This window comes from Myxine glutinosa, chromosome 5 (assembly GCF_964187855.1).
Source record: "Myxine glutinosa chromosome 5, kmMyxGlut1.1, whole genome shotgun sequence".
Lineage (NCBI taxonomy): Eukaryota > Metazoa > Chordata > Myxini > Myxiniformes > Myxinidae > Myxine > Myxine glutinosa.
This window is the reverse complement of record NC_136265.1, coordinates 93,260,921-93,286,410: the sequence shown is the minus strand read 5'-3', so window position 1 is coordinate 93,286,410 and position 25,490 is coordinate 93,260,921. Positions and strand designations below refer to the sequence as shown.

At 44.3% G+C, this 25,490-nt stretch overlaps 1 protein-coding gene across 2 annotated transcripts in view; it reads left to right on the top strand.

Moving 5' to 3' along the window:
• Positions 1–11,021: 11,021 nt before the first annotated feature.
• LOC137427334 (uncharacterized) overlaps positions 11,022–25,490 on the top strand; it is a 359,992-nt gene continuing 345,523 nt past the window's right edge. Inside the window, exon 1 of one of the 2 annotated variants that reach the window (XM_078777116.1) lies at positions 11,022–11,317. The gene's annotated coding sequence lies outside the window, so the exon portion shown is untranslated. The remainder of the gene's footprint in view (positions 11,318–25,490) is intronic. The other variant, XM_078777117.1, reaches the window with a different exon arrangement.

Sequence of the window (25,490 nt, the reverse complement as noted above, 5' to 3'; positions counted from 1 at the left end):
CCAGACCCATCTGGGTGGACGCATCTGGGTGGACCCAAAAATGTTGGACCCATCTCGAACCCAGACCATCTCGGACCCAGACCATCTTGGACCCAGACCATCTCGGACCCAGACTCTCCCAGATCATCTCGGACGCAGACCATCTCAGACCCAGACTGACCCAGACCATCTCAGACCCAGACCATCTCAGACCCAGACTGACCCAGACCATCTCGGACCCAGACCATCTCAGACCCAGACCATCTCAGACCCAGACCATCTCAGACCCAGACTGACCCAGACCATCTCGGACCCAGACCATCTCGAGTCCAGACCAACTCAGACCCAAGTACCAACTTGGACCCAAGAGTTTTTTTTCAGTTTGACTTATCTTAATTCCTATTGTGGGATAATAAATATTCATATAGATTGACAGTTGTTAATATTGCTAAAAAAACAGTTAAATTGCATCTCAATGTGATCTTGTGTAAAATGTGCTTTACTGTGCAGTCTGGTAAAGCCTTGGAGCCGAGGTGATAAGGCAACATCTGTAAAAAGTTTCCTTGACCCATAAATGGAGAACACCAGGCTCGAGTGTTTACTTAAAGTCGAGGGTGGATGCATTAGTCAGGGAGTGGAATTGTGTAGGACAGAGAAGGTTGACATAAGCAGGGATAAGTGACCTTTGGTATGCCTTGAGTGACGGATAATGAAGAACAGATGCGTTCTGGCACCAAAGTTCTGTGTTCGGTGTTGATCTCTGGATTCCAATGCACCACATCAAGGGAGCTCCTTGCTACTTAAGCACCATGCTCTGAGGGAGGATGGGACTGGACACCAGAAGAGGCAAGACCAGAGGGGAGAAGATTTCTTCAACCAAGGAACGCGTTATATCTTAGGCCGATTTTGTGTAACAAGTTTCCCTCTTAATTCAGAATAAACCTTGGCTCGAGTTGACGTACCAAGCTCTTTCGATCTGAGTTTCGGCTCAATTATTGTTAACCTTCAGGGTTCAGTAAAAAGTTCCCTGACACTATCATGAAGTATAATTCTTTTAAAGTCTCTTTTTTTTTTCGAAAAGCCAAGTGGGACAAAAGTACTAATTCTGAAAAAAAAAAAAATTCAGTGAGAATGGAACAGTAAAAGTAAATACATGTAGGCCTCAATAGTAAAATTAAGTTTTTTTTGGTCAGGGTTGACAATTCACTCTTAATTTTTTCTCACTTCAATTTTCGTAATTTTATAGCTAAACAAATCTGACGGAAAAATTCTCCAGAATATAAATTTTTGCATTTTGTCTCCATTTTTGTTTTAATTTTGGAAGGCCTTTTCAATTGTTTAAATTTAGTGAGGACCGAAATGACCTCTCCCCCCTCCCCCCCCCCCCAATAAATAAATAAATAAATAAATAATAAGCCCCTAAAAATAAAATTTGTTTGTCTATTCTTCATGATAAAGCAATGCAAAAGTTGTTGCACTCTTTCATTTCAACATTTTACAATTTGTAAAAAAAAATTCAAATTTGGGTCCAAGTTGGCATTAGTTGGGTCCGAGATGGTTTGGATCCAACTTCACCTGCTTCGAACAGAAATGATGAAACATTTCATCTGTTCACGCCTCCCTAATCGCAGTGTAAGACCGTTGAGAGATTGATGTCTGGAAAAAAATGTCATCCGAACATGCACAAAGTCTTGAGTTTGAACATGTTAAGCTGACATTTTAAACAAATAAGGATCGAAGAAGTCCAACCCAACTTTCCCAACTTGACTTTTTCATTTATGCTATTTTATATCACATTGTATCATCAGGTTCTCTCTTGAAAACCCCCAGTTGTTGTCCAAATGGCTCACCAACGTCAGCAGAGACAATTTTCATCCAACAGAAAATCACCGTGTGTGCAGTGAACATGTTGTGGATAAAGATTACCTACAAGGTAAGAACTAAGACGAGTTCCATCCAATTCTTTCCATGTCACTATCAGCATGCCAGCTTGCTGTCAAAAAGATGTGCACAAAGTTAACCCCTTGTTTACTTTCAATGGGGAACCAAGGTCTCCCACGCAAGCTCGGTTACCCCCTCTTGGCACTGTGCCAGAGGGATATCAGGCACACGCGTGTGCTCCCAAGTAGTTGAGAGGTTCACTTCGTGTGCGTCATTGACAGCAAGTTGGCGTGACACGAGTGGTTTTTAAAATTATTATTTGTTTATTTTTGGCACCTTTAATAAGTTTTAAATCCACCAATTTTGCAAGTGTCGTGCTGCGCATGACGTCTTGTTTGTTTGTTTATTTGTTTGGTTGGTTGGTTGGTCGGCTGGTTGGTTGGCTGGTTGGTTGGCTGGTTGGTTGGCTGGTTGGTTGGCTGGGTGGGTGGGTGGTTGATTTTGTATTTACTATTATTATTATTTTTTAAATTAAGGTTTAAATTATAAATGAAGTTACAATGAATTCAATTTCATATGAAAGTGATCTTTCTTGTCACTGTGCCTCAGTTTTTTAAGTTGCAGTTTTATACTATCAGTGTGGTGCTGAGCACGCACGTCTCGATTACCAGAGAGGTAGGCCACAACGCGATGGTACAATCAGAGTCTTTATTTAAGAGCTCGCACTTCAGCACTGGGCGGGCTCGAGCTTAGAACCCGCATATATGTGCCGAGGCCATGCCTAGTCCCCGGGCGTGGCCGATCGGTCGAAAGGCGGGGCAAGTGCTCTTGCTCCCCGCCTGGACGCTCACGCCCCCCACTGGTGCGCGGAATTATTGCCCCTTGTGCCCGCCACACGCGCCCCCCCAGAATTCCCGCGCACCTGAAGGGTGAGTTTGCGGGGAAGCCGGATGACCCGGCCGAAACGCCCCCTGGCGATGGGTGCAGGGCTGGGGGGTAGCGGGACGGCGGGGCAGGGGGGTGCAGGGGGTCCGATCGCCGGGGGGCGGCCTCGATGCAGAGGCAGAGCTGCTTGCGGGGGGTGGTCCGGATCAAGGTGGGCTGGTTTGAGGAGACGCGATCATTCATTTTTCATTTTGATCATTCATATCATTTTGAGGAGACGCCATGGAGACGCGATCCGGGGCACCGCCGACGTCGATGGTGAAAAACCTGTCCGCGGTCTCCAGCACGCGGAAAGGCCCATCGTACGGGGGTCGTAGCGGTGCCCGGTGGGCGTCATGCCGGACGAAGACGTACTTCGCCGTGTGAAGCTCTGGGGCGACGTGGGAAGGCGGGCAACCATGGTGTGCCGTCGGCACCGGGGCGAACCTCCGGGCGGTCTCCTGAAGGGCGGAGTGCTGTTGCGCCACGGACCAAGGAGCCGTGGAGTCGGGGATAAATTCACCCGGTACCCGCAGTGGTTGCCCGAAAACCAGCTCCGCCGAGGACGCGGGCAGGTCGTCCTTGGGCGCCGTCCGGAGGCCCAGCAGGACCCAGGGGAGTCTGTCGACCCAGCGGCCGTCGCGGAGGCTGGCCCGGAGCGCGGCCTTCATCGAGCGATGAAAGCGCTCGCACAGGCCATTGGCCTGGGGGTGGTAGGCCGTGGTGCGGTGTAGTTTCACCCCGAGCCCTTGCGCCACCATGGCCCAGAGCTCCGAGGTGAACTGGGGGCCGTGGTTGGACGAGATGTCCGAGGGGGCACCGAACCGGGCAACCCAAGTGGCGATGAAGGCCTGCGCCACATCAGCCGCAGACGTCGCCGCCAATGGGATGGCCTCCGGCCACCGTGTGGTGCGGTCCACCATGGTGAGGAGGTGGGTTAACCCCCGTGAGGGGGCAGAGGTCCCACCAAGTCCACGTGCACGTGGTCGAACTGGCGCTCGGGCACCGCAAACAGGGCCAACGGGGCCTGGGTGTGGCAGTGGACCTTTGTGCGCTGGCACGCGAGGCATGTCCTGGCCCAGTCACGGACGTCCTTCCGGCGGCCATGCCAGATGAACCTCGCCGCGATGAGCTTCTGGGACGCCTTCGTGCCTGGGTAGGACATGCCGTGGGTGGCGTCGAAAACTGGGCGCCGCCAGCCAGCGGCCACGATGGGAGCGAGGCCGGCCGAGGGAGACGTCGCATAGGAGGGCCGCGCCCGCGGCGTCGAACGGCACCTCGGTGACGCGGAGGCCCGTGACGGCGGTCCGCAAAGCCTGGACACCGGGGTCGGCGGTCTGGTCCTCTGCCATCCGGGCATAGTCGACCCCGAGGTGGACCGCATGCACGACGGACCGGGAAAGGCAATCCGCCACCGGGTTGTCTTTACCCGCCACGTGACGGATGTCTGTCGTGTACTCGGACACGGCAGAGAGGTGACGCTGCTGCCGTGCCGACCATGGCTTGGCGACCTTGGCCATCGCGAACACAAGGGGCTTGTGGTCGACGAAAGCCGTGAACGGGCGGCCCTCCAGTAGATGGCGGAAGTGTCGGACCGCCAGGTGGAGCGCGAGCAGCTCGCGGTCAAAGGTGCTATAGCGGCGTTCGTGTGGGCAAAGCTGCCGGCTAAAAGACGCCAGCGGTTGCCAAGCACCACGCACCCACTGATCGTGCACCGCGCCCACCGCGTAGTCCGACGCGCCGGTGGTGAGGGTGATCGGTGCATTGGGTGCCGGGTGCGCCAGCATGGTGGCGTCGGCCAGGGCCAGCTTTTCGCCCGCAAACGCCGCGGCCATCGGCTCCGACCACGCGTTGTCACCTTTGCCCGGCTTGCCCCGTAGGGCCTCGTGCAAGGGGCGGAGGAGCTGGGCGACGTGGGGCACGAAGCGGTGGTAAAAATTTACCATGCCCAGGAACTCGTGGAGCCCCTTGATCGTGCGGGGCCACGGGAAATCCCTGATCGCCTCCACCTTGGCCGGTAAAGGGACGGCCCCGTGCCTGGTGATGCGGTGCCCCAAGAAGTCGATGGTGGCGATGCCGAAACGACACTTGGCGGGGTTGATGATTAGGCCATGCTGGCCCAGGCGTTCGAAAAGCGTGCGGAGGTGGAGCAGGTGCTCCTCCCGGGACGCGCTCGCGACTAGGCTGTCGTCTAGGTAGACAAAAAGGAAAGGTAAGTCGCGCAAGACGCTGTCCATAAGCCGTTGGAACGCCTGGGCCGCATTCTTCAACCCGAAGGGCATCCTCAGGAACACGAAGAGGCCGAAAGGGGTGATGATGGCCGTCTTCGGGACATCGTCCGGTTGGACGGGGACCTGATGGTAGCCCGGATGAGGTCCACCTTGGAAAACACGGTCGTGTTTGCCAACGGGGCGGAAAAGTCCTGGATATGCGGGACCGGGTAGCAGTCGGGGGTGGTGGCATCATTGAGCCGGCGGTAGTCCCTGCACGGCTGCCATCCTCTGCCGGGCTTCGGCACAATGTGCAGAGGAGAAGCCCAAGCACTGTTGGAGCGCCGAACGATCCCCAGCCTCTCCAGCGTGGCGAACTCCGCTTTCGCCACGGCGAGCTTCGTGGGCTCGAGTCGGCGTGCCCGGGCATAGACCGGCGGCCCGACCGTGGGGATATGGTGCTCCACCCCGTGCTTAACGGCCACCGCTGAGAAGGTGGGCCACGTGTGGGCCGGGAACTGGCGAGGGGGCAGGTAAACTCGTCTACTGCCGGAAGCGTGCAAACCAAACTCGCCGGGACGGAACCTTTCAGCAAGCCACTTGGCAAGCCGCTCGGTGAGCCGCTCAGTGAGCTGCTCAACGAGCCGCTCAGTGAACAAGTGAGCGAGCTGAAGGTTTCAGCCTGGACGATCCGTTTACGCTTTATGTCGACCAACAGACCATGCGCACATAGGAAGTCTGCACCGAGCAGTGCCATGGGCATGCTGGCGGTGACGAACGACCATTGAAAGCGCTGCCCTCCGAACCGCAGGGAGAGGCAACGCTTCCCGAATGTGCGGATGGGGGTACCGTTGGCGGCAAGCAAAGCGGGGCCCTGGCCCGCGGTTTGCTTGTCGGACGCGGAGGCAGGGAGGACGCTTACCTGCGCTCCTGTGTCGCAAAGGAAACGGCGCCCAGACAACGTGTCCGTGATGAACAGGAGGCTGCCGGAATGGCCGACGCTCATGGCCGCAAGTGAGCGCCGGCCCAGTCATTTCCCGACCCGTCAAAAGAACACGGCGAGCGACACATTTTAGCCTAGCGGCCAAACCTGGCGTGGTAGTAGCACCAGGTTTGCGGCGGTGGCGGCCGCGTCGGCCATGCCGGCGGCGGTGGTGGTGGCGGCAGCGGTGGTGGGCGGGGTGCAGAAGCGGCCACGAGAGGAGCAGGGGGCGCCGTAGCCGCAGCGCCGGGATCCACCACGACAGCACTGTAAACCGACCGCGTGTCGCAGGCCGCGAAAAACTTGTCGGCCTCTACGGCCAGGGCGCGGGGCTCCTTTTTTTTGGAACCGGCCAGCGCGAGGCATACCTGTAGCGGTAGCTGGCGTAGGAACAGCGCCCGGAATAAGAAATCCAGGGGCTGGTCGCCCAGCAGCGACAGCATACAATCCATCCGCACGGATGGTCGTGTGTCGCCGAGGTCGGGAAGGTCGAGGAGGCAGTCGGCGCGTTCGGCCTCCGTGAGGCCGAACGTGGTGAGGTGGAGACGTTTGATGGCCTCGTACTTGTGGTCGCCCGGCGGGCGCCGAAGGATGGATACGACGTGGGCGGCAGTGCCGGGCCCGAGGGCGGCGACCACGTGGCAGTACCGGGTCTCGTCCGCCGTGATGCCCCGGAGTTGAAATTGGGCTTCGGCTTGCAAAAACCAAATGTCGGCTTGCGCCTCACTAAACTCCGGGAGTTTGATTGTGACGGCGTTGGTAGCCACAGCGCGTTCGGGGGTCAGCAACGGCTGTATCCAATCGGGGTCACCAGTGTGGTGCTGGGCACACACGTCTCGATTACCAGAGAGGTAGGCCACAACGCGATGGTACAATCAGAGTCTTTATTTAAGAGCTCGCACTTCAGCACTGGGCGGGCTCGAGCTTAGAGCCCGCATATATGTGCCGAGGCCACGCCTAGTCCCCGGGCGTGGCCGATCAGTCGAAAGGCTGGGCAAGTGCTCTTGCTCCCCGCCTGGACACTCGCGCCCCCCACTGGTGCGCGGAATTATTGCCCCTTGTGCCCGCCACATCAGCACATAAGTGTGACTGTGCCCACTTCCCGTTGCAGTGAGCAGAGTGAATGTCCACATGCCCGAGTTTGGCTTAGTTTTATCATGGGTGTTTTCTAATGAACTGTTTTACACTCCATTAATAATCAGGAAAATAGAACTTTTTTTTGGGTAAATATCGATCGTTCATTCGTGTGGTTGCCAACTTCAATCAGGATTGTTGCTTTAATGTATAATAAATAGTGGCAATGACTATATTGTTCGTTTAGATTAAAGAAAAAAGAAACAAATAATAAAAATCAACTTCAAACGGCCACTCATTCTTCGACACCACAGCGTTGGTGTGCGCATCCGTGAACTTGTTGCTGGAGTCCCTGGATGGAGACGACATCGAGACAATACAGGGACTCTACTTGTTGCCACCCCCCCCTGTATGGAGACGACATTGAGACAATACAGGGACTCTACTTGTTGCCACCCCCCTACCCCCGCCCCAAAAAAAACAAGGCGGCCGGGTTCTGTCACTGAATTGAAAATATCTATCTATAATTCCAGTAATCTCTGTGTGTTTGTTTGTACGTTTGTTTGTCTGTGACCGCTGTTTCTCGACAACCACGGGTCCGATATACTTTAAACTTGCAAGGTATATTGCTGGGGACCCGAGGATGTGCCTTTTCAAGGTTTCATATTAATCGGACAATTACTTACCGAGCTATGTCCAAAAAACGATTCAACCAATCAGAGAGCAGCGAGCTATCGCGTCGCGTGTGCCGAACGTGGCGGACACACTCTGCCTCGGATGGCACATTTGAGAGCGTATTCATTTATTTCACGTTTGCAAACTATGTTGGCGCTATGTTGGCGTTAAACTATGTTTTAAAACTAATAAAAACCCCGGGGGGATTGTCACTGTACTCGCAAGCCGTTCGCCGTTCGCTTTGGCGTTGCGAATGGACCAAAACATTTCATGAACCAAACCATTTCATGTAAAGCGTTCGCCGTTCGCTTTGGCGTTGCGAATGGACCAAAACATTTCATGAACCAAACCATTTCATGTAAATAGAGGGGGGGATATAATTTTAGATATATACACAAAGAATTAAGTTAAGCACCCCTACACAAAGAATTAAGTTAAGCACCCCCTAATATATATTCTTTGTGTATATGTATACATTGGCATATATTCTAAGGTATGTGAGATCAAATAATGATTGGTATGACATTAGCAATTATCCATTGATGAAATGCAGATGAGTGCACTCATCTGTGACGCCCATCGCTCGTTCAGCACGTGTTATCATCCACGTGGTCGTGATTTTCTGAAAATGCACTATCATCACGGGTTATTGCAAGTCACGCCTGAGCTCGTGTGGGGGTTACATGGTCATTTTCTCGTAATGGTGGCTCGTAGACGGTTGTCGGACGGAGAAAGATGGCGGATAAATAGGCATGATCGAGTCCGGAATGTCCAGAAAAGCTGTAGCTCGAACGTTTGGTTACCACCATTCGGTGATCAGTCGGTTGGTGCAGAAACACCAGGAAACGGATGCGGTGAAGGACCGCCCAAGGTCTGGAAGACCTCGCGTGACAACAGTCCGCCAAGATAGAGCGCTTTTGAGACTGGTGCGACGATATCCCTTCGCCTCGAGCCATTTCCTGAAGGACAACTGGCTGCCCAACAGAAGGCTATGTCACCGTACCGTGAGGAACCGCCTGAAATCGGCCGGTTTAAGGTCAAGACGAGTGATCAAGCGTCCAAGGCTACTCGAACGACATCAGAGGGAGCGTTTGGCATGGTGCCTAGCGCGACGTGGATGGAACATCCGGTCTTGGAGGCGAGTTCATTGGTCGGATGAAAGCCGGTTCTTGCTGTACGTGACAGATGGGCGTGTTCGGGTGTGGCGCCACAAAAACACCGCGTATGCACCTAAAAACATTCAACCAACGGTACCCTTTGGTGGTGGCTCGATTATGGTCTGGGGATGCTTCTCCCATGACTGTAAATTGGACCTGATAACTGTGCGAGGTAACCTCAACGGAGAGCGATATGCCGAGGAAATCCTGAATACCACCGTAATCCTGCACTTCGATGACCACACCCTCGCCAGCAGACCCATCTTCATGGATGACAACGCCAGGCCTCACCGTGCGAGACGCGTCCGAGCCTTGCTGGAGCAAGGTGCTGTGACAACCATCCCCTGGCCTGCGTACAGTCCTGACCTGAACCCCCTCGAGCACGTTTGGTACATGTTGGGACGACAAATTGCGAAGATGGTCCCTCCAATAGCCAATCTGGATGAATTGGAACGTGCATTACATCGGGAATGGAACAACCTGCCACAGCAACGCATACGACGGCTTACAGGGTCTATGAGACGTAGGGTTGAGTCAGTGATCCGATCACGTGGGTCCTACACACGTTATTGACGCAAAGATCGCTAGAGGTCTTCTCAGAACAATGACTGTACGTTAGAAAACATAAACGTCATCCACACTGTCCGTGATGGACCTATAGCTCCATACTTAAATTGAGGTGAAAATATGCCTAAAATTCCCAAAAAATTTCACCTTAAATTATTCAGAATAAAATATTGAAAACGGCATGATTGTTATGTTTTTATGTGACCATAATATCACTTCTCCAGAAAATATAGCAATATCATGGGTATATTACACTGTTTTGACGACAACAAACTTGTAATGTGCGAGGTTGTAAAAAAACGGGGGGGGTGCTTAACTTAATTCTTTGTGTATAGATATAGTACGGGCATGCCCTAGTATTTTCAATTCGGTGAGTTCTGTATGTGTAATAGCGAGTACGCCCTCAAGTCTATAATTAATACAACTCTGAAGGAACTGCGCTCCAACGCGAGTCGAAAGAATTGACGCGACCAAAGACGGAATTCGTCCGAGTTGCTTTATTGAAACAAAACAGCTCAGGTATTCTGACAAGCCCGTTTATCGGGCAGCAATATATATACACATTTATGCCGGGGCGTTTGCCCGGGAAAACCGAGACCGGGCATGCCTGGGTGTCAAGGGCGAGTCCTGGAAAGGCGAGTCTGGACATGCCCGGGCGTCCTGGACGCGGCCTGGCAAGTCGAGGCTGGGCGTGCCCGAGCGCTCTGGGCGAGCCCTGCAAAGGCGAGAGCGGGCATGCCCGGGAAAGACGAGACCGGGCATGCCCTATGGTTCCCGCACAGCGAAACAAAACGTTCCCGTTCGTTATTATTGTTGCCAAATGATGCAACTATTATTATCGTTGTTATTGTGGTTGGTATTAATTAATATCGGATTTGTCACAATGTTATCATTGTTTTTGTTATTTATTTTTTAATTAGAATTTCATGTCGTGGAAGCACGTATAAGAACTAATCTGCTCTATATCTACCACTTCTCGCTATAACCTGAACATTACGCACATTCAAAACAAGGGAACATCTTCCGGATTATTTGCAGTTAATTAGCCTCATCAACTCGTGAGATCATGGCGATGATTGTGGTGTATCAAATTTCACATCAGAAAGCTCCAGTAGAACTCATAAAAAAACATGTCACACTCACTCACATGTGCATTCGGCCAAGATTGAGGGGAAGAACAGGGGTTTGTTTGACAAACGATCGGAATGATTGGTAACTCGGAGAAATGATCGAAATGATCAACGCTTATCTTAGTTCAGGAAGGAGAACGAGCAAAACCTACTTTGGGTGGTTTATAAACAGGAACGAGCGAAACCTACTTTGGGCGGTGTAAAAAAATACCGTGCGAAACCTGCTTTGGGTGGTTTATAAACAAGGACGAGCGAAACCAATTTGGGCGGTGTATAAACAAGAACGAGCGAAACCTACTTTGGGCGGTGTATAAACAAGAACGTGGGAAACCTACTTTGTGTGGTGTATAAACAACAACGAGTGAAACACACTTTGGGCGGTGTATAAACGAGAACGAGCAAAACACACTTTGGGCGGTGTATAAACGAAAACAAGCGATCAATGTCAAAGAGCATATCCATAGCTTAAGGTATTAGCACCTTGTTCTTGTTTGTAAAACCCCCAATTGATGTGTTTTTAAAATGAAAAGCGTCCTCAGGCGCTTCTGAACAATTCAAAACATTGGGCGCCATTAGGTATTACATTAGGGCCATTTGCCGCTCCTTGGGGATATTTTAGTTGGTAACCCATCGGCGATCACTCGTCGATCACTCGTGGATCACTCGTGGATCACTCGTGGATCACTCGTGGATCACTCCAGGATCACTCCAGGATCACTCCAGAAACTATTTTACAAGGTGAGTCGTGACCGTGAGTAGACGAAGAGTTGTGGAAATTATGCCTTATTGGTTGAAACATCTTCGTGAGGAGAAGAAGAGTTGTGGAGATTTCGGGTTTTAAACATCTTCGTGAGTCGGGGAAGATTTGTGGAGATTTGGGGTTTTAAACATCTTCGTGAGGAGAAGAAGAGTTGTGGAGATTTTGGGTTTTAAACATCTTCGTGAGTGGAGGAAGATGGTATAGATTTGGGGTTTTGAACATCTTCGTGAGTCGATGAAGAGTTGTGGATATTTTGGGTTTTAAACATGTTCGTGAGTGGAGGAAGAGTTGTGGATATTTTGGGTTTTAAACATGTTCGTGAGTGGAGGAAGAGTTGTGGATATTTTGGGTTTTAAACATGTTCGTGAGTGGAGGAAGAGTTGTGGATATTTTGGGTTTTAAACATGTTCGTGAGTGGAGGAAGATTTGTGGATATTTTGGGTTTTAAACATGTTTGTGAGTGGAGGAAGAGTTGTGGATATTTTGGGTTTTAAACATGTTCGTGAGTGGAGGAAGAGTTGTGGATATTTTGGGTTTTAAACATGTTTGTGAGTGGAGGAAGAGTTGTGGATATTTTGGGTTTTAAACATGTTTGTGAGTCGATGAAGAGTTGTGGATATTTTGGGTTTTAAACATGTTTGTGAGTGGAGGAAGAGTTGTGGATATTTTGGGTTTTAAACATGTTCGTGAGTGGAGGAAGAGTTGTGGATATTTTGGGTTTTAAACATGTTTGTGAGTGGAGGAAGAGTTGTGGATATTTTGGGTTTTAAACATGTTTGTGAGTGGAGGAAGAGTTGTGGATATTTTGGGTTTTAAACATGTTCGTGAGTGGAGGAAGAGTTGTGGATATTTTGGGTTTTAAACATGTTTGTGAGTGGAGGAAGAGTTGTGGATATTTTGGGTTTTAAACATGTTTGTGAGTGGAGGAAGAGTTGTGGATATTTTGGGTTTTAAACATGTTCGTGAGTGGAGGAAGAGTTGTGGATATTTTGGGTTTTAAACATGTTTGTGAGTGGAGGAAGAGTTGTGGATATTTTGGGTTTTAAACATGTTTGTGAGTGGAGGAAGAGTTGTGGATATTTTGGGTTTTAAACATGTTCGTGAGTGGAGGAAGAGTTGTGGATATTTTGGGTTTTAAACATGTTTGTGAGTGGAGGAAGAGTTGTGGATATTTTGGGTTTTAAACATGTTTGTGAGTGGAGGAAGAGTTGTGGATATTTTGGGTTTTAAACATGTTCGTGAGTGGAGGAAGATTTGTGGATATTTTGGGTTTTAAACATGTTTGTGAGTGGAGGAAGAGTTGTGGATATTTTGGGTTTTAAACATGTTTGTGAGTGGAGGAAGAGTTGTGGATATTTTGGGTTTTAAACATGTTTGTGAGTGGAGAAAGAGTTGTGGAGATTTTGGGTTTTAAACATGTTCGTGAGTGGAGGAAGAGTTGTGGATATTTTGGGGTTTAAACATGTTCGTGAGTGGAGGAAGAGTTGTGGATATTTTGGGTTTTAAACATCTTCGTGAGTCGATGAAGAGTTGTGGATATTTTGGGTTTTAAACATGTTCGTGAGTGGAGGAAGAGTTGTGGATATTTTGGGTTTTAAACATGTTCGTGAGTGGAGGAAGAGTTGTGGATATTTTGGGTTTTAAACATGTTTGTGAGTGGAGGAAGAGTTGTGGATATTTGGGGTTTTAAACATGTTTGTGAGTGGAGGAAGAGTTGTGGATATTTTGGGTTTTAAACATGTTCGTGAGTGGAGGAAGAGTTGTGGATATTTTGGGTTTTAAACATGTTTGTGAGTGGAGGAAGAGTTGTGGATATTTTGGGTTTTAAACATGTTTGTGAGTCGATGAAGAGTTGTGGATATTTTGGGTTTTAAACATGTTTGTGAGTGGAGGAAGAGTTGTGGATATTTTGGGTTTTAAACATGTTCGTGAGTGGAGGAAGAGTTGTGGATATTTTGGGTTTTAAACATGTTTGTGAGTGGAGGAAGAGTTGTGGATATTTTGGGTTTTAAACATGTTTGTGAGTGGAGGAAGAGTTGTGGATATTTTGGGTTTTAAACATGTTCGTGAGTGGAGGAAGAGTTGTGGATATTTTGGGTTTTAAACATGTTCGTGAGTGGAGGAAGAGTTGTGGATATTTTGGGTTTTAAACATGTTTGTGAGTGGAGGAAGAGTTGTGGAGATTTTGGGTTTTAAACATCTTCGTGAGTGGAGGAAGATGGTATAGATTTGGGGTTTTAAACATCTTCGCGAGTCGATGAAGAGTTGTGGATATTTTGGGTTTTAAACATGTTCGTGAGTGGAGGAAGAGTTGTGGATATTTTGGGTTTTAAACATCTTCGTGAGTGGAGGAAGATGGTATAGATTTGGGGTTTTAAACATCTTCGTGAGTCGATGAAGAGTTGTGGATATTTTGGGTTTTAAACATGTTCATGAGTGGAGGAAGAGTTGTGGATATTTTGGGTTTTAAACATGTTCGTGAGTGGAGGAAGAGTTGTGGATATTTTGGGTTTTAAACATGTTCGTGAGTGGAGGAAGGGTTGTGGATATTTTGGGTTTTAAACATGTTTGTGAGTGGAGGAAGAGTTGTTGATATTTTGGGTTTTAAACATGTTCGTGAGTGGAGGAAGAGTTGTGGATATTTTGGGTTTTAAACATGTTTGTGAGTGGAGGAAGAGTTGTGGATATTTTGGGTTTTAAACATGTTTGTGAGTCGATGAAGAGTTGTGGATATTTTGGGTTTTAAACATGTTTGTGAGTGGAGGAAGAGTTGTGGATATTTTGGGTTTTAAACATGTTCGTGAGTGGAGGAAGAGTTGTGGATATTTTGGGTTTTAAACATGTTTGTGAGTGGAGGAAGAGTTGTGGATATTTTGGGTTTTAAACATGTTTGTGAGTGGAGGAAGAGTTGTGGATATTTTGGGTTTTAAACATGTTCGTGAGTGGAGGAAGAGTTGTGGATATTTTGGGTTTTAAACATGTTTGTGAGTGGAGGAAGAGTTGTGGATATTTTGGGTTTTAAACATGTTTGTGAGTGGAGGAAGAGTTGTGGATATTTTGGGTTTTAAACATGTTCGTGAGTGGAGGAAGAGTTGTGGATATTTTGGGTTTTAAACATGTTTGTGAGTGGAGGAAGAGTTGTGGATATTTTGGGTTTTAAACATGTTTGTGAGTGGAGGAAGAGTTGTGGATATTTTGGGTTTTAAACATGTTCATGAGTGGAGGAAGAGTTGTGGATATTTTGGGTTTTAAACATGTTTGTGAGTGGAGGAAGAGTTGTGGATATTTTGGGTTTTAAACATGTTTGTGAGTGGAGAAAGAGTTGTGGAGATTTTGGGTTTTAAACATGTTCGTGAGTGGAGGAAGAGTTGTGGATATTTTGGGTTTTAAACATGTTCGTGAGTGGAGGAAGAGTTGTGGATATTTTGGGTTTTAAACATCTTCGTGAGTCGATGAAGAGTTGTGGATATTTTGGGTTTTAAACATGTTCGTGAGTGGAGGAAGAGTTGTGGATATTTTGGGTTTTAAACATGTTCGTGAGTGGAGGAAGAGTTGTGGATATTTTGGGTTTTAAACATGTTTGTGAGTGGAGGAAGAGTTGTGGATATTTGGGGTTTTAAACATGTTTGTGAGTGGAGGAAGAGTTGTGGATATTTTGGGTTTTAAACATGTTCGTGAGTGGAGGAAGAGTTGTGGATATTTTGGGTTTTAAACATGTTTGTGAGTGGAGGAAGAGTTGTGGATATTTTGGGTTTTAAACACGTTTGTGAGTGGAGGAAGAGTTGTGGATATTTTGGGTTTTAAACATGTTCGTGAGTGGAGGAAGAGTTGTGGATATTTTGGGTTTTAAACATGTTCGTGAGTGGAGGAAGAGTTGTGGATATTTTGGGTTTTAAACATGTTTGTGAGTGGAGGAAGAGTTGTGGAGATTTTGGGTTTTAAACATCTTGGTGAGTGGAGGAAGATGGTATAGATTTGGGGTTTTAAACATCTTCGTGAGTCGATGAAGAGTTGTGGATATTTTGGGTTTTAAACATGTTCGTGAGTGGAGGAAGAGTTGTGGATATTTTGGGTTTTAAACATGTTCGTGAGTGGAGGAAGAGTTGTGGATATTTTGGGTTTTAAACATGTTTGTGAGTCGATGAAGAGTTTTTTTTTTTTTTTTTTTTTTGTATACAACATCGAGGCTCGTGAAAGAGCGAAAAGTTGTGGATATTTTGAGTTGTGGATATTTTGGGTTTTAAACATGTTTGTGAGTGGAGGAAGAGTTGTGGATATTTTGGGTTTTAAACATGTTCGTGAGTGGAGGAAGAGTTGTGGATATTTTGGGTTTTAAACATGTTTGTGAGTGGAGGAAGATTTGTGGATATTTTGGGTTTTAAACATGTTTGTGAGTGGAGGAAGAGTTGTGGATATTTTGGGTTTTAAACATGTTTGTGAGTGGAGGAAGAGTTGTGGATATTTTGGGTTTTAAACATGTTTGTGAGTGGAGGAAGAGTTGTGGATATTTTGGGTTTTAAACATCTTTGTGAGTGGAGGAAGATGGTATAGTATAGTATAGATTTGGGGTTTTAAACATTTTCATGTGTGGACGAAGAGTTGTGGATATTTTGGGTTTTAAACATGTTCGTGAGTGGAGGAAGATGGTATAGATTTGGGGTTTTAAACATTTTCATGTGTGGACGAAGAGTTGTGGATATTTTGGGTTTTAAACATGTTTGTGAGTGGAGGAAGAGTTGTGGATATTTTGGGTTTTAAACATGTTTGTGAGTGGAGAACGAGTTGTGGAGATTTTGGGTTTTAAACATGTTCGTGAGTGGAGGAAGAGTTGTGGATATTTTGGGTTTTAAACATGTTCGTGAGTGGAGGAAGAGTTGTGGATATTTTGGGTTTTAAACATCTTCGTGAGTCGATGAAGAGTTGTGGATATTTTGGGTTTTAAACATGTTCGTGAGTGGAGGAAGAGTTGTGGATATTTTGGGTTTTAAACATGTTCGTGAGTGGAGGAAGAGTTGTGGATATTTTGGGTTTTAAACATGTTTGTGAGTGGAGGAAGAGTTGTGGATATTTGGGGTTTTAAACATGTTTGTGAGTGGAGGAAGAGTTGTGGATATTTTGGGTTTTAAACATGTTCGTGAGTGGAGGAAGAGTTGTGGATATTTTGGGTTTTAAACATGTTTGTGAGTCGATGAAGAGTTGTGGATATTTTGGGTTTTAAACATGTTTGTGAGTGGAGGAAGAGTTGTGGATATTTTGGGTTTTAAACATGTTCGTGAGTGGAGGAAGAGTTGTGGATATTTTGGGTTTTAAACATGTTTGTGAGTGGAGGAAGAGTTGTGGATATTTTGGGTTTTAAACATGTTTGTGAGTGGAGGAAGAGTTGTGGATATTTTGGGTTTTAAACATGTTCGTGAGTGGAGGAAGAGTTGTGGATATTTTGGGTTTTAAACATGTTCGTGAGTGGAGGAAGAGTTGTGGATATTTTGGGTTTTAAACATGTTTGTGAGTGGAGGAAGAGTTGTGGAGATTTTGGGTTTTAAACATCTTCGTGAGTGGAGGAAGATGGTATAGATTTGGGGTTTTAAACATCTTCGTGAGTCGATTAAGAGTTGTGGATATTTTGGGTTTTAAACATGTTCGTGAGTGGAGGAAGAGTTGTGGATATTTTGGGTTTTAAACATGTTCGTGAGTGGAGGAAGAGTTGTGGATATTTTGGGTTTTAAACATGTTCGTGAGTGGAGGAAGAGTTGTGGATATTTTGGGTTTTAAACATGTTCGTGAGTGGAGGAAGAGTTGTGGATATTTTGGGTTTTAAACATGTTTGTGAGTGGGGGAAGAGTTGTGGATATTTTGGGTTTTAAACATGTTTGTGAGTCGATGAAGAGTTGTGGATATTTTGGGTTTTAAACATGTTTGTGAGTGGAGGAAGAGTTGTGGATATTTTGGGTTTTAAACATGTTCGTGAGTGGAGGAAGAGTTGTGGATATTTTGGCTTTTAAACATGTTTGTGAGTGGAGGAAGAGTTGTGGATATTTTGGGTTTTAAACATGTTTGTGAGTGGAGGAAGAGTTGTGGATATTTTGGGTTTTAAACATGTTCATGAGTGGAGGAAGAGTTGTGGATATTTTGGGTTTTAAACATGTTTGTGAGTGGAGGAAGAGTTGTGGATATTTTGGGTTTTAAACATGTTTGTGAGTGGAGGAAGAGTTGTGGATATTTTGGGTTTTAAACATGTTCATGAGTGGAGGAAGAGTTGTGGATATTTTGGGTTTTAAACATGTTTGTGAGTGGAGGAAGAGTTGTGGATATTTTGGGTTTTAAACATGTTTGTGAGTGGAGGAAGAGTTGTGGATATTTTGGGTTTCAAACATGTTCGTGAGTGGAGGAAGAGTTGTGGATATTTTGGGTTTTAAACATGTTTGTGAGTGGAGGAAGAGTTGTGGATATTTTGGGTTTTAAACATGTTTGTGAGTGGAGGAAGAGTTGTGGATATTTTGGGTTTTAAACATGTTCGTGAGTGGAGGAAGATTTGTGGATATTTTGGGTTTTAAACATGTTTGTGAGTGGAGGAAGAGTTGTGGATATTTTGGGTTTTAAACATGTTTGTGAGTGGAGGAAGAGTTGTGGATATTTTGGGTTTTAAACATGTTTGTGAGTGGAGGAAGAGTTGTGGATATTTTGGGTTTTAAACATGTTCGTGAGTGGAGGAAGAGTTGTGGATATTTTGGGTTTTAAACATCTTCGTGAGTCGATGAAGAGTTGTGGATATTTTGGGTTTTAAACATGTTCGTGAGTGGAGGAAGACTTGTGGATATTTTGGGTTTTAAACATGTTCGTGAGTGGAGGAAGAGTTGTGGATATTTTGGGTTTTAAACATGTTTGTGAGTGGAGGAAGAGTTGTGGATATTTGGGGTTTTAAACATGTTTGTGAGTGGAGGAAGAGTTGTGGATATTTTGGGTTTTAAACATGTTCGTGAGTGGAGGAAGAGTTGTGGATATTTTGGGTTTTAAACATGTTTGTGAGTGGAGGAAGAGTTGTGGATATTTTGGGTTTTAAACATGTTTGTGAGTCGATGAAGAGTTGTGGATATTTTGGGTTTTAAACATGTTTGTGAGTGGAGGAAGAGTTGTGGATATTTTGGGTTTTAAACATGTTCGTGAGTGGAGGAAGAGTTGTGGATATTTTGGGTTTTAAACATGTTCGTGAGTGGAGGAAGAGTTGTGGATATTTTGGGTTTTAAACATGTTTGTGAGTGGAGGAAGAGTTGTGGATATTTTGGGTTTTAAACATGTTTGTGAGTGGAGGAAGAGTTGTGGATATTTTGGGTTTTAAACATGTTCGTGAGTGGAGGAAGATTTGTGGATATTTTGGGTTTTAAACATGTTTGTGTGGAGGAAGAGTTGTGGATATTTTGGGTTTTAAACATGTTTGTGAGTGGAGGAAGAGTTGTGGATATTTTGGGTTTTAAACATGTTTGTGAGTGGAGGAAGAGTTGTGGATATTTTGGGTTTTAAACATGTTTGTGAGTGGAGAAAGAGTTGTGGAGATTTTGGGTTTTAAACATGTTCGTGAGTGGAGGAAGAGTTGTGGATATTTTGGGGTTTAAACATGTTCGTGAGTGGAGGAAGAGTTGTGGATATTTTGGGTTTTAAACATCTTCGTGAGTCGATGAAGAGTTGTGGATATTTTGGGTTTTAAACATGTTCGTGAGTGGAGGAAGAGTTGTGGATATTTTGGGTTTTAAACATGTTCGTGAGTGGAGGAAGAGTTGTGGATATTTTGGGTTTTAAACATGTTTGTGAGTGGAGGAAGAGTTGTGGATATTTTGGGTTTTAAACATGTTCGTGAGTGGAGGAAGAGTTGTGGATATTTTGGGTTTTAAACATGTTCGTGAGTGGAGGAAGAGTTGTGGATATTTGGGGTTTTAAACATGTTTGTGAGTGGAGGAAGAGTTGTGGATATTTTGGGTTTTAAACATGTTCGTGAGTGGAGGAAGAGTTGTGGATATTTTGGGTTTTAAACATGTTTGTGAGTGGAGGAAGAGTTGTGGATATTTTGGGTTTTAAACATGTTTGTGAGTGGAGGAAGAGTTGTGGATATTTTGGGTTTTAAACATGTTCGTGAGTGGAGGAAGAGTTGTGGATATTTTGGGTTTTAAACATGTTTGTGAGTGGAGGAAGAGTTGTGGATATTTTGGGTTTTAAACATGTTTGTGAGTGGAGGAAGAGTTGTGGATATTTTGGGTTTTAAACATGTTCGTGAGTGGAGGAAGAGTTGTGGATATTTTGGGTTTTAAACATGTTTGTGAGTGGAGGAAGAGTTGTGGATATTTTGGGTTTTAAACATGTTTGTGAGTGGAGGAAGAGTTGTGGATATTTTGGGTTTTAAACATGTTTGTGAGTGGAGGAAGAGTTGTGGATATTTTGGGTTTTAAACATGTTCGTGAGTGGAGGAAGATTTGTGGATATTTTGGGTTTTAAACATGTTTGTGAGTGGAGGAAGAGTTGTGGATATTTTGGGTTTTAAACATGTTTGTGAGTGGAGGAAGAGTTGTGGATATTTTGGGTTTTAAACATGTTTGTGAGTGGAGGAAGAGTTGTGGATATTTTGGGTTTTAAACATGTTTGTGAGTGGAGAAAGAGTTGTGGAGATTTTGGGTTTTAAACATGTTCGTGAGTGGAGGAAGAGTTGTGGATATTTTGGGGTTTAAACATGTTTGTGAGTGGAGGAAGAGTTGTGGATATTTTGGGTTTTAAACATCTTCGTGAGTCGATGAAGAGTTGTGGATATTTTGGGTTTTAAACATGTTCGTGAGTGGAGGAAGAGTTGTGGATATTTTGGGTTTTAAACATGTTCGTGAGTGGAGGAAGAGTTGTGGATATTTTGGGTTTTAAACATGTTTGTGAGTGGAGGAAGAGTTGTGGATATTTGGGGTTTTAAACATGTTTGTGAGTGGAGGAAGAGTTGTGGATATTTTGGGTTTTAAACATGTTCGTGAGTGGAGGAAGAGTTGTGGATATTTTGGGTTTTAAACATGTTTGTGAGTGGAGGAAGAGTTGTGGATATTTTGGGTTTTAAACATGTTTGTGAGTGGAGGAAGAGTTGTGGATATTTTGGGTTTTAAACATGTTCGTGAGTGGAGGAAGAGTTGTGGATATTTTGGGTTTTAAACATGTTCGTGAGTGGAGGAAGAGTTGTGGATATTTTGGGTTTTAAACATGTTTGTGAGTGGAGGAAGAGTTGTGGAGATTTTGGGTTTTAAACATCTTCGTGAGTGGAGGAAGATGGTATAGATTTGGGGTTTTAAACATCTTCGTGAGTCGATGAAGAGTTGTGGATATTTTGGGTTTTAAACATGTTCGTGAGTGGAGGAAGAGTTGTGGATATTTTGGGTTTTAAACATCTTCGTGAGTGGAGGAAGATGGTATAGATTTGGGGTTTTAAACATCTTCGTGAGTCGATGAAGAGTTGTGGATATTTTGGGTTTTAAACATGTTCATGAGTGGAGGAAGAGTTGTGGATATTTTGGGTTTTAAACATGTTCGTGAGTGGAGGAAGAGTTGTGGATATTTTGGGTTTTAAACATGTTCGTGAGTGGAGGAAGGGTTGTGGATATTTTGGGTTTTAAACATGTTCGTGAGTGGAGGAAGATTTGTGGATATTTTGGGTTTTAAACATGTTTGTGAGTGGAGGAAGAGTTGTGGATATTTTGGGTTTTAAACATGTTCGTGAGTGGAGGAAGAGTTGTGGATATTTTGGGTTTTAAACATGTTTGTGAGTGGAGGAAGAGTTGTGGATATTTTGGGTTTTAAACATGTTTGTGAGTCGATGAAGAGTTGTGGATATTTTGGGTTTTAAACATGTTTGTGAGTGGAGGAAGAGTTGTGGATATTTTGGGTTTTAAACATGTTCGTGAGTGGAGGAAGAGTTGTGGAGATTTCTGGTTTGAAACATCTTCGTGAGTGGAGGAAGAGTTGTGGAGATTTCTGGTTTGAAACTTCTTCGTGAGTGGAGGAAGAGTTGTGGATATTTTGGGTTTTAAACATGTTCGTGAGTGGAGGAAGAGTTGTGGATATTTTGGGTTTTAAACATGTTTGTGAGTGGAGGAAGAGTTGTGGATATTTTGGGTTTTAAACATGTTTGTGAGTGGAGGAAGAGTTGTGGATATTTTGGGTTTTAAACATGTTCGTGAGTGGAGGAAGAGTTGTGGATATTTTGGGTTTTAAACATGTTTGTGAGTGGAGGAAGAGTTGTGGATATTTTGGGTTTTAAACATGTTTGTGAGTGGAGGAAGAGTTGTGGATATTTTGGGTTTTAAACATGTTTGTGAGTGGAGAAAGAGTTGTGGAGATTTTGCGTTTTAAACATGTTCGTGAGTGGAGGAAGAGTTGTGGATATTTTGGGTTTTAAACATGTTCGTGAGTGGAGGAAGAGTTGTGGATATTTTGGGTTTTAAACATCTTCGTGAGTCGATGAAGAGTTGTGGATATTTTGGGTTTTAAACATGTTCGTGAGTGGAGGAAGAGTTGTGGATATTTTGGGTTTTAAACATGTTCGTGAGTGGAGGAAGAGTTGTGGATATTTTGGGTTTTAAACATGTTTGTGAGTGGAGGAAGAGTTGTGGATATTTGGGGTTTTAAACATGTTTGTGAGTGGAGGAAGAGTTGTGGATATTTTGGGTTTTAAACATGTTCGTGAGTGGAGGAAGAGTTGTGGATATTTTGGGTTTTAAACATGTTTGTGAGTGGAGGAAGAGTTGTGGATATTTTGGGTTTTAAACATGTTTGTGAGTCGATGAAGAGTTGTGGATATTTTGGGTTTTAAACATGTTTGTGAGTGGAGGAAGAGTTGTGGATATTTTGGGTTTTAAACATGTTCGTGAGTGGAGGAAGAGTTGTGGATATTTTGGGTTTTAAACATGTTTGTGAGTGGAGGAAGAGTTGTGGATATTTTGGGTTTTAAACATGTTTGTGAGTGGAGGAAGAGTTGTGGATATTTTGGGTTTTAAACATGTTCGTGAGTGGAGGAAGAGTTGTGGATATTTTGGGTTTTAAACATGTTCGTGAGTGGAGGAAGAGTTGTGGATATTTTGGGTTTTAAACATGTTTGTGAGTGGAGGAAGAGTTGTGGAGATTTTGGGTTTTAAACATCTTGGTGAGTGGAGGAAGATGGTATAGATTTGGGGTTTTAAACATCTTCGTGAGTCGATGAAGAGTTGTGGATATTTTGGGTTTTAAACATGTTCGTGAGTGGAGGAAGAGTTGTGGATATTTTGGGTTTTAAACATGTTCGTGAGTGGAGGAAGAGTTGTGGATATTTTGGGTTTTAAACATGTTTGTGAGTCGATGAAGAGTTTTTTTTTTTTTTTTTTTTTTTTTTTTTTTATACAACATCGAGGCTCGTGAAAGAGCGAAAAGTTGTGGATATTTTGAGTTGTGGATATTTTGGGTTTTAAACATGTTTGTGAGTGGAGGAAGAGTTGTGGATATTTTGGGTTTTAAACATGTTCGTGAGTGGAGGAAGAGTTGTGGATATTTTGGGTTTTAAACATGTTTGTGAGTGGAGGAAGATTTGTGGATATTTTGGGTTTTAAACATGTTTGTGAGTGGAGGAAGAGTTGTGGATATTTTGGGTTTTAAACATGTTTGTGAGTGGAGGAAGAGTTGTGGATATTTTGGGTTTTAAACATGTTTGTGAGTGGAGGAAGAGTTGTGGATATTTTGGGTTTTAAACATCTTTGTGAGTGGAGGAAGATGGTATAGTATAGTATAGATTTGGGGTTTTAAACATTTTCATGTGTGGACGAAGAGTTGTGGATATTTGGGGTTTTAAACATGTTTGTGAGTGGAGGAAGAGTTGTGGATATTTTGGGTTTTAAACATGTTTGTGAGTGGAGAAAGAGTTGTGGAGATTTTGGGTTTTAAACATGTTCGTGAGTGGAGGAAGAGTTGTGGATATTTTGGGTTTTAAACATGTTCGTGAGTGGAGGAAGAGTTGTGGATATTTTGGGTTTTAAACATCTTCGTGAGTCGATGAAGAGTTGTGGATATTTTGGGTTTTAAACATGTTCGTGAGTGGAGGAAGAGTTGTGGATATTTTGGGTTTTAAACATGTTCGTGAGTGGAGGAAGAGTTGTGGATATTTTGGGTTTTAAACATGTTTGTGAGTGGAGGAAGAGTTGTGGATATTTTGGGTTTTAAACATGTTTGTGAGTGGAGGAAGAGTTGTGGATATTTTGGGTTTTAAACATGTTTGTGAGTCGATGAAGAGTTGTGGATATTTTGGGTTTTAAACATGTTTGTGAGTGGAGGAAGAGTTGTGGATATTTTGGGTTTTAAACATGTTCGTGAGTGGAGGAAGAGTTGTGGATATTTTGGGTTTTAAACATGTTTGTGAGTGGAGGAAGAGTTGTGGATATTTTGGGTTTTAAACATGTTTGTGAGTGGAGGAAGAGTTGTGGATATTTTGGGTTTTAAACATGTTCGTGAGTGGAGGAAGAGTTGTGGATATTTTGGGTTTTAAACATGTTCATGAGTGGAGGAAGAGTTGTGGATATTTTGGGTTTTAAACATGTTTGTGAGTGGAGGAAGAGTTGTGGAGATTTTGGGTTTTAAACATCTTCGTGAGTGGAGGAAGATGGTATAGATTTGGGGTTTTAAACATCTTCGTGAGTCGATGAAGAGTTGTGGATATTTTGGGTTTTAAACATGTTCGTGAGTGGAGGAAGAGTTGTGGATATTTTGGGTTTTAAACATCTTCGTGAGTGGAGGAAGATGGTATAGATTTGGGGTTTTAAACATCTTCGTGAGTCGATTAAGAGTTGTGGATATTTTGGGTTTTAAACATGTTCGTGAGTGGAGGAAGAGTTGTGGATATTTTGGGTTTTAAACATGTTCGTGAGTGGAGGAAGAGTTGTGGATGTTTTGGGTTTTAAACATGTTCGTGAGTGGAGGAAGAGTTGTGGATATTTTGGGTTTTAAACATGTTCGTGAGTGGAGGAAGATTTGTGGATATTTTTGGTTTTAAACATGTTTGTGAGTGGAGGAAGAGTTGTGGATATTTTGGGTTTTAAACATGTTCGTGAGTGGAGGAAGAGTTGTGGATATTTTGGGTTTTAAACATGTTTGTGAGTGGAGGAAGAGTTGTGGATATTTTGGGTTTTAAACATGTTTGTGAGTCGATGAAGAGTTGTGGATATTTTGGGTTTTAAACATGTTTGTGAGTGGAGGAAGAGTTGTGGATATTTTGGGTTTTAAACATGTTCGTGAGTGGAGGAAGAGTTGTGGATATTTTGGGTTTTAAACATGTTTGTGAGTGGAGGAAGAGTTGTGGATATTTTGGGTTTTAAACATGTTTGTGAGTCGATGAAGAGTTGTGGATATTTTGGGTTTTAAACATGTTTGTGAGTGGAGGAAGAGTTGTGGATATTTTGGGTTTTAAACATGTTCGTGAGTGGAGGAAGAGTTGTGGATATTTTGGGTTTTAAACATGTTTGTGAGTGGAGGAAGAGTTGTGGATATTTTGGGTTTTAAACATGTTTGTGAGTGGAGGAAGAGTTGTGGATATTTTGGGTTTTAAACATGTTTGTGAGTGGAGGAAGAGTTGTGGATATTTTGGGTTTTAAACATGTTTGTGAGTGGAGGAAGAGTTGTGGATATTTTGGGTTTTAAACATGTTTGTGAGTGGAGGAAGAGTTGTGGATATTTTGGGTTTTAAACATGTTCGTGAGTGGAGGAAGAGTTGTGGATATTTTGGGTTTTAAACATGTTTGTGAGTGGAGGAAGAGTTGTGGATATTTGGGGTTTTAAACATGTTTGTGAGTGGAGGAAGAGTTGTGGATATTTTGGGTTTTAAACATGTTCGTGAGTGGAGGAAGAGTTGTGGATATTTTGGGTTTTAAACATGTTTGTGAGTGGAGGAAGAGTTGTGGATATTTTGGGTTTTAAACATGTTTGTGAGTGGAGGAAGAGTTGTGGATATTTTGGGTTTTAAACATGTTCGTGAGTGGAGGAAGATTTGTGGATATTTTGGGTTTTAAACATGTTTGTGAGTGGAGGAAGAGTTGTGGATATTTTGGGTTTTAAACATGTTTGTGAGTGGAGGAAGAGTTGTGGATATTTTGGGTTTTAAACATGTTTGTGAGTGGAGGA